This window comes from Chiloscyllium plagiosum, chromosome 8 (assembly GCF_004010195.1).
Source record: "Chiloscyllium plagiosum isolate BGI_BamShark_2017 chromosome 8, ASM401019v2, whole genome shotgun sequence".
Classification (NCBI taxonomy): domain Eukaryota; kingdom Metazoa; phylum Chordata; class Chondrichthyes; order Orectolobiformes; family Hemiscylliidae; genus Chiloscyllium; species Chiloscyllium plagiosum.
Genome location: NC_057717.1, coordinates 32,353,218 through 32,361,059, shown reverse-complemented (window position 1 = coordinate 32,361,059; position 7,842 = coordinate 32,353,218).

Genomic DNA, 7,842 nt, shown 5'->3' with positions numbered 1-7,842 from the left:
ATACCTTTTATATGTTACTAGCCGCGTACTGGCCTGCACTTCCTCTTGCATACACGCACCGCCTGTTGCATGAAAACTTTGGCCCTTGGGACCTTGTAAATCTTTCCCCTCTCACCCTAAACCAATGCCCTCTAGTTCTGGACTACCACACCCCAGGGAAAATACCTTGTCTATTTACCCTATCCATGCCTCCATGATTTTATAAACGTCTGGAAGGTCACTCCTCAGCCTCCAAAACTCCAGGGAAAATAGTTCCAGCCTATTCAGCCTTCCCTGTAGTTCAAAACCTCCAACCCTGGCAACATGCTTGTAAATCTTCTTTGAACCCTTTCAAATTTCACAACATCCTTTCTACAGGAATCAGAGCAGAATTGCACACAATACTCCGAAGGTGGCCTAACCAATGTCCTGTACAGCCACAACATGACTTCCAAACTCCTTTACTAACTGGTCTGACCAATAAGGGAAAGCATACAAAATGCCTTCTTCACTATCCTATCTACCTGCGACTCCCCTCTCAATCTCTCTGGTCTAAGGAAAATGACCCAATGTTTCCAGTCTCTCTTCATAACTGAAACTCTCCAGCTCAGACAACATCCTTTCAAGTCTCGAGTGCTAGCATATCCCTCCTTAAATGTGGATTCCAGAAATGCAGACAATAAGCTAGCTGTCCCCTAGCCAATGTTTTTCGACAGATCCGACAGAATTTCCCAGCTCAAACTCTTTGCTTAACAAGGAAAGGCGAGTTTATCACCTGTCCCGGTGTTTAAGTGACTGGTGGACAGGCATAACAAGGTCCCTCTGATCTTCAGTGCTTCCCAGGGCCCGATAGTTCATGTATTCCCTTACCCTGTTTGTCCTCCTATGGTCTAATTCTATCTTCCTCACTGTTTGCCAGCACATTAGTTTTCATATCATCCGTGAACTCACTGATCAATCCTCTAACTTTCAAGTGAAAGTTATTTCAAGAAACCTAGAAACTGCGATGACCCAATACTGGCCTCTGCAAGATCCCACTGGACACAAGCTTCCAGCTACAGAAGCAATCTCAACCATCACCCTCTGCTTCCTGCCACTCAGCCCATTGTGGATCCAATTTGCCAAATTTACTTGTATGCCATGGGCTCTTGTCTTTGTCATCAGTGTCTCATGCAGGACCTTATCAAAAGCCCCATTGAATTCCAAGTAGCCTACACCAAATGCATTGCTGTCATCTACACATCTGGCCACCTCTTGGACAAATTCAATCAGATTGGTCAGATATGACCTTCCTTTAATAAAACCACACCTACTGTTCTTGATTAACCCCTGCCTGCTCCAAGTGCAGATTCATTCTGTCCCTAAGTATTCATTCCAACGGGTTCCCCACCGTCAGACTGATTGGCCTGTAGATTCCTGGTTTCTCCCTCCTTCCTTCTTGAAGACCTTGTCACACTGGCTTTTTTAAATTGATGTCTGCAGCCAAGTGTTAGGTCTCTTGTACAGCTTGGGGAAGGTAGAAAGGGACAGTGGTAGTATCTTTACCTCTGAGCTAGGAGATCCAGGTTCAGGTCCCACCTGGTCTAGTGGAATATCATACCATCACTGAGCAGGTTGGTTGAGAAACTATCTCCAAGGTGTTTTTGATCTACCTGGAATTGTTTGCTCCTCTGCTGAAATGATTTAGTTAATCCTGAATAGACATTCCAACAATACCTCTGCACTTGAATGGCACGATCTTTTCTCAATCTAATGTTGCTTGTTCCTTCCATCCCAACCTCTTTTGGGATCTTTACAGCATTCACTTTACCACAGTTAAGTGAGTTTTGCAGCTTTTAAAAGCTTTCACATGTGTGTCTTTGCCAGTTCTTTTTGAAAATCAAGTACCAATCAACCTGAAACAACAGCAGGAGTTTATTTTATTGGATACACAATATAACCTTGCACACACACACACGCACAGGCATGGTTGACGTTTTGGTGGAGAGATGATTTCTCCCAGGACTGAACCTTGATCTCGGATGATGACCTCTGCAGGGAGACAGACATCAACTGCAAATGACTTATTGGATCTTCCTGTGCAGCATCCCTTGCATCGACAGCATTGGTCTGTTTGGGTGCCTGCTTTTCTAAACCGTGACCAAGCAACAAGTGATGATAGATTCATAACAGTTTTCCTCCAATCCATGTTTAAGGCATGTGTTTATGTTACTTTTCACTGAGTGTTGATCTAATCGTCTAAAATGGGGAGTGGCTTACATCTCAGATGACCATACCAGCGTGCCTTTAGGGCCCTGAGGAAATTATTAGGGAAGTGTATCTGTACCATTCCACCTACTGCACCCTGTACCGCCAGATAGTGCTCCCTCAGTACCTCAGAAAGCACCTCCTCAGTATGTTTATCCCCAAAGCACCTCGACAAAACATTCATGCCCTCAACACCTCAGAAAGCAAACTTGTTACCCCCTTGGACCGTGTTCATCCCCAAGCCTGTTCTCACTGCGATGACCAACAACAGCCCCCCGCCCCCCAAGATTGGAGCCCAGGGCCCAGAACATTATTTGGGTCTCTGAGGGAGTGCTGCAATGTCGGAGGGTCAGTACTGAGGGAGTGCTGCACTGTCAGCCGATCAGTATAGAGGGAGTGCTGCACTGTCAGATGGTCAGTACTGCGGGAGCGTTGCACTGTCAGACGGTCAGTACTGAGGGAGTGCCACACTGTCAGAGGGTCATTACTGAGGGAGTGCTGCACTGTCAGCGGGTCAGTACTGAGGGAGTGCTGCACTGTCAGAAGGTCAGTACCGAGAGAGTGCTGCACTGTCAAAGGTTCAGTACCGAGAGAGTGCTGCACTGTCAGAAGGTCAGTACCGAGAGAGTGCTGCACTGTCAGAGGGTCAGTACTGAGAGAGTGCTTCACTGTCAGAGTGGCAGTACTGAGGGAGTACTGCACTGTCAGAGGGTCATTACCGAGAGTGTGCTGCACTGTCAGAGAGTCAGTAGCGCGAGAGTGCTGCACTGTCAGAGGGTCAGTAGCGAGAGAGTGCTGCACTGTCAGAGGGTCAGTTCTGAGGGAATGCTGCACTGTCAGAGGGTCAGTACCGAGAAGTGCTGCACTGTCAGAGAGTCAGTACTGAGGGAGCAACACACTGTCAGAGGTTCATTCCAGAGGGCAAGCCACACTATCAGTGGATCTGCACTGAGACAGCACTGCACCATCAGAGCGTCAATACTGAGGGAGTGCCTCATTGCCAAAGGGGCAGGACTGACGTAATGCTGCACTGTCAGAGGGTCAGTACTGAGGGAGTGCTGTTCTGTCAGAGGGTCAGTACAGAGAGAGTGCTGGACTGTTAGAGGGTCAGTGCTGAGGGAATGCTGCACTGTCAGAGGGTCAGTACTGAGGGAGTGCTGCACTGTCAGAGGGTCAGTACTGAGAGAGTGCTTCACTGTCAGAGTGGCAGTACTGAGGGAGTGCTGCAGTGTCATAGGAACAGTACTGAGGGAGAGTTGCACTGTCAGAGGGCCAGTACCAAGGGAGAGCTGCACTGTCAGAAGGTCAGTACTGAGGGAGTGCTGCACTGTCAGAGGGTCAGTACTGAGGGAGTGCTGCACTGTCAGAGTGGCAGTACTGATGGAGTGCTGCAGTGTCATATGAAGAGTACTGCAGGAGAGTTGAACTGTCAGAGGGCCAGTACCAAGGGAGTGTCTCACTGTCAGAGGGTGAGTACCGAGGGAGTGCTTCACTGTCAGACGGTCAGTACTGAGGGAGTGCTGCACTGTCGGAGGATCAGTACTGAGGGATTGCTGCATTATCAGAGGGTTACTACTGAGGGAGTGTCGCACTGTCAGAGGTTCGGTACCGAGGGAGTATCGCACTGTCAGAGGGTCAGTACTGAGGGAGAGTCGCACTGTCAGAGGGTCAGTGCCGAGGGAGTGCCGCACTGTCGGAGGGTCAGTACTGTGGGAGTGCTGCACTATCAGAGGGTCAGTACTGAGGTAGCTCTGCACTGTCAGAGGGCCAGTACCGAGGGAGTGCTGCACTGTCAGAGGGCCAGTAGCGAGGGAGTGCCGCACTGTCGGAGGGTCAGTACTGCGGGTATGCTGCACTATCAGAGGGTCAGTACTGAGGGAGTACTGCACTGTCAGAGGTCTGTACTGAGTGAGAGCTGCACTGTCGGTTGGTCAGTACTACGGGAGTGCTGTGAAGTGAGAGGGTCAATAGTGAGCATGTGTTCATTCTCTGAAGGTCAGTACTAAGGGATCAGCATGCTGTCAGAGTGCCGCACTGTGAGAGGGTTAGTACTGTGGGAGTGCCGTGCTGTATGTCTGGCAGTCAGTACTGAGGGAACATCGCGCTGTGAGAGGGTTATTACTGAGGGGGCACCGCACTGTGGGTCAGAGGGGGAGTATTGAGGGCCTCCTTTATTGGCAGAGGGTCAGTACTGAGGAGTGCTGCACTGTCAAAGGGTTCGCACTGAGGGAGCAGTGCACCGTCAGATTTTCAGTCCAGAGGGAATGCTACGTTGTCAAAGGATCTGTACTGAGAGAGCACTGCACCATCAGAGGTTCAGTACTGCGAGAAGACTACCCTGTCAGAGGATCAATACAGAGGCATTACTGCTCTATCAGAGGTACAGGATCGAGACAGTGCAACACTGTCAGAGGATCAGCACCGAGGGAGTTCTGCGTTGTTGGAGTGGCAGGTCCGAGGGAATGCAGCCCTGTCAGAGTGCCAGGGAAATACCACACTGTCGGAGGGTCAGTTCTGAGGGAATGTTGGCTTGGGCTGTGCTGAGGGAAAGCTGCACTGTTGGAGCATCAGTGCTGTCAGAGGTAGAACTGAGGGAGCACTGCACTCTTAGAGGGTCAGTACTCAGGGAGTGTTGCACTGTCAGAGGGCCAGTTCCAAGGGAGAGCAGCACTGTCAGAGGATCAGTCCTGAGGGATTGCTGCACTCTAAGAGGGTTACTACTGAGGGAGTGTCGTACTGTCAGAGGGTCAGTTTCGAGGGAGAGTTGAACTGTCAGATGGCCAGAACCGAGGGAGTGCCGCACTGTCGGAGGGTCAGTACTGCGAGTGTGCTGCACTATTAGAGGGTCAGTACTGAGTGAGTGCTGCACTGTAAGACTGTCAGTACTGAGGGAGCTCTGCACTTTCAGTGGGCCAGTACCGAGGGAGTGCTGCACTGTCAGAGGGCCAGTACCGAGGGAGTGCCGCACTGTTGGAGGGTCAGTACTGAGGGAATGTTGCCCTGTTGGCTTGGGCAGTGCTGAGGTAAAGCTGCACTGATGGAACATCAGTACTGTCAGAGGTAGAACTGAGGGAATACTGCACATTTAGAGGGTCAGTACTGAGGGAGCACTGCACTGTCAGAGGGTCAGTACTGAGGGATTTCTGCACTCTAAGAGGGTTACTACTGAGGGAGTGTCGCACTGTCAGAGGGTCAGTATCGAGGGAGAGTTGATCTGTCAGATGGCCAGTACCGAGGGAGTGCCGCACTGTTGTAGGGTCAGTACTGAAGGAGTGCTGCACTATCAGAGGGTCACTACTGAGGGAGCACTGCACTGTTAGAGGTCTGTACTGAGGGAGAGCTGCACTGTCGGAGGGTCAGTACTACGGGAGTGCTGTGCAGTGAGAGGGTCAATAGTGAGGATGTGCTCATTCTCTGAGGGTCAGTACTAATGGATCAGCATGCTGTCAGAGTACCGCACTGTGAGAGGGTTAGTACGGTGGGAGTGCCGTGCTGTGTGTCTGGCAGTCAGTACTGAGGTAACATCGCGCTGCGAGAGGGTTATTACTGAAGGAGCACCGCGCCGTGGGTCAGAGGGTGAGTATTGAGGGCCTCCTGCTTTGCCAAAGGGTCAGTACTGAGGAGTGCTGCACTGTCAAAGGGTTAGCACTGAGGGAGCAGTGCACCATCAGATTTTTAGTCCAGAGGGTATGCTACGCTGTCAAAGGATATGTACTGAGAGAGCACTGTACCATCAGACGTTCAGTACTGTGAGAACACTACCCTGTCAGAGGATCAATACTGAGGCATTGCTGCTCTATCAGAGGTACCGGATCGAGACAGTGCAACACTGTCAGAGGATCAGCACCGAGGGAGTTCTGCTTTGTTGGTGGGTCATTACTGAGGGAATGCTGCAGTATCAGAGTGTCAGTACTAAGGGAGTGCTGCGTTGTTGGAGTGGCAGGTCCGAGGAAATGCAGCCCTGTCAGAGTGTCAGGGAAATGCCACACTGTCGGAGGGTCAGTCCTGAGGGAATGTTGCCCTGTTGGCTTGGGCAGTGCTGTGAGGTAAAGCTGCACTATTGGAGCATCAGTATGTCAGAGGTAGAACTGAGGGAGCACTGCACTGTCAGAGGCTCAGTACTCAGGGAGTGCTGCACTGTCAGAGGGTCAATACTGAGGGAATGCTGCACTGTCAGAGGGTCAGTACTGAGGGAGTGCTGCACATTTAGAGGGTCAGAAACTGAGGGAATGCTGCACTGCCAGAAGGTCAGTACTGAGGGATTGCTGCACTGTCAGACGGTCAGTGCTGAGGGAGTGCTACACTGTCAGAGGGTCAGTACTGAGGGAGTGCTGCACTATGAGAGGATCAATACTGAGGTAGTGCCACACTGTCTGAGGGTCAGTACTGAGGGTATGCTGCACTGTCAGGTGGTCACTACTGAGGGAGTGCTGCACTGTCACGTGGTCAGTACTGAGGGAATGCTGCACTGTCAGGTGGTCAGTACTGAGGGAGTGCTGCATTGTCAGAGGGTCAGTACAGAGGGAGTGCTGAACTGTCGGAGGATCAGTACTGAGGGAATGCTGCACTGTCAGGTGGTCAGTACTGAAGGAGTGCTGCACTGTCTGAGGGTTAGTACTGAGGGAGTGCTGCACTGTCGGAAGATCAGTACTGCGGGAGTGCTGCACTGTCAGGTGGTCAGGACTGAGAGAGTGTTGCACTGGCGGAGGATCCGTCCTGAGGGAGTGCTGCACTGTTAGAGGGTCAGTACTGAAGGAGTGCTGCACTGTCGGAGGATCAGTACTGAGGGAGTGCTGCACTATCAGTGTTAGAGCTGAGGGAGTGATGCACTGTCCGAGGATCAGTACTGAGGGAGTGCGGCACTGTCAGAGGATCATTACTGTGGAAATGCTGCACTGTCAGAGAGTCATTACTGAGGGAGTGCTGCACTGCCAGAGGGTCAGTACTGAGGGAGTGCTGCACTGTCAGAGGATCATTACTGAGGAAATGCTGCACTGTCAGGGGTCAGTAATGAGGGATTGCCACAATGTCAGAGGGTCAGAAGTGAGGGAGTGCTGCACTGTCAGAGGGTCAGTAGTGAGGAAGTGCGGCACTGCCAGATTGTCAGTACTGCGGGATTGCTGTACTGTCAGAGGGTCAGTGCTGAGGGAGTGCTACACTATCAGAGGTTCAGTCATGAGAGAGTGCTGCACTGTGAGAGGATCAGTACAGAGGTAGTGCCATACTGTCAGAGGGTCAGTACTGAGGGAGTGCTGCACTTTCAGGTGGTCAGTACTGAGGGAGTGCTGCACTGTCAAGTGGTCAGTACTGAGGGAGTGCTGCACTGTCAGGTGGTCAGTACTGAGGCAATGCTGCACTGTCAGGTGGTCAGTACTGAGGGAGTGCTGCACTGTCAGGTGGTCAGTACTGAGAGAGTTCTGCACTGCCGGAGGATCAGTACTGAGGGAGTGCTGCACTGTCAGAGGATCTGTACTGAGACAGTGCTGCACTGACGGAGGGTCAGTACTGAGGGAGTGCTGCACTGTCAGAGGGTCAGTACTGAGGGAGTGCTGTACTGTCAGAGGGTCTGTACTGAGGGAGTGCTGCACTGCCAGAGGATCATTACTGTGTAAATGC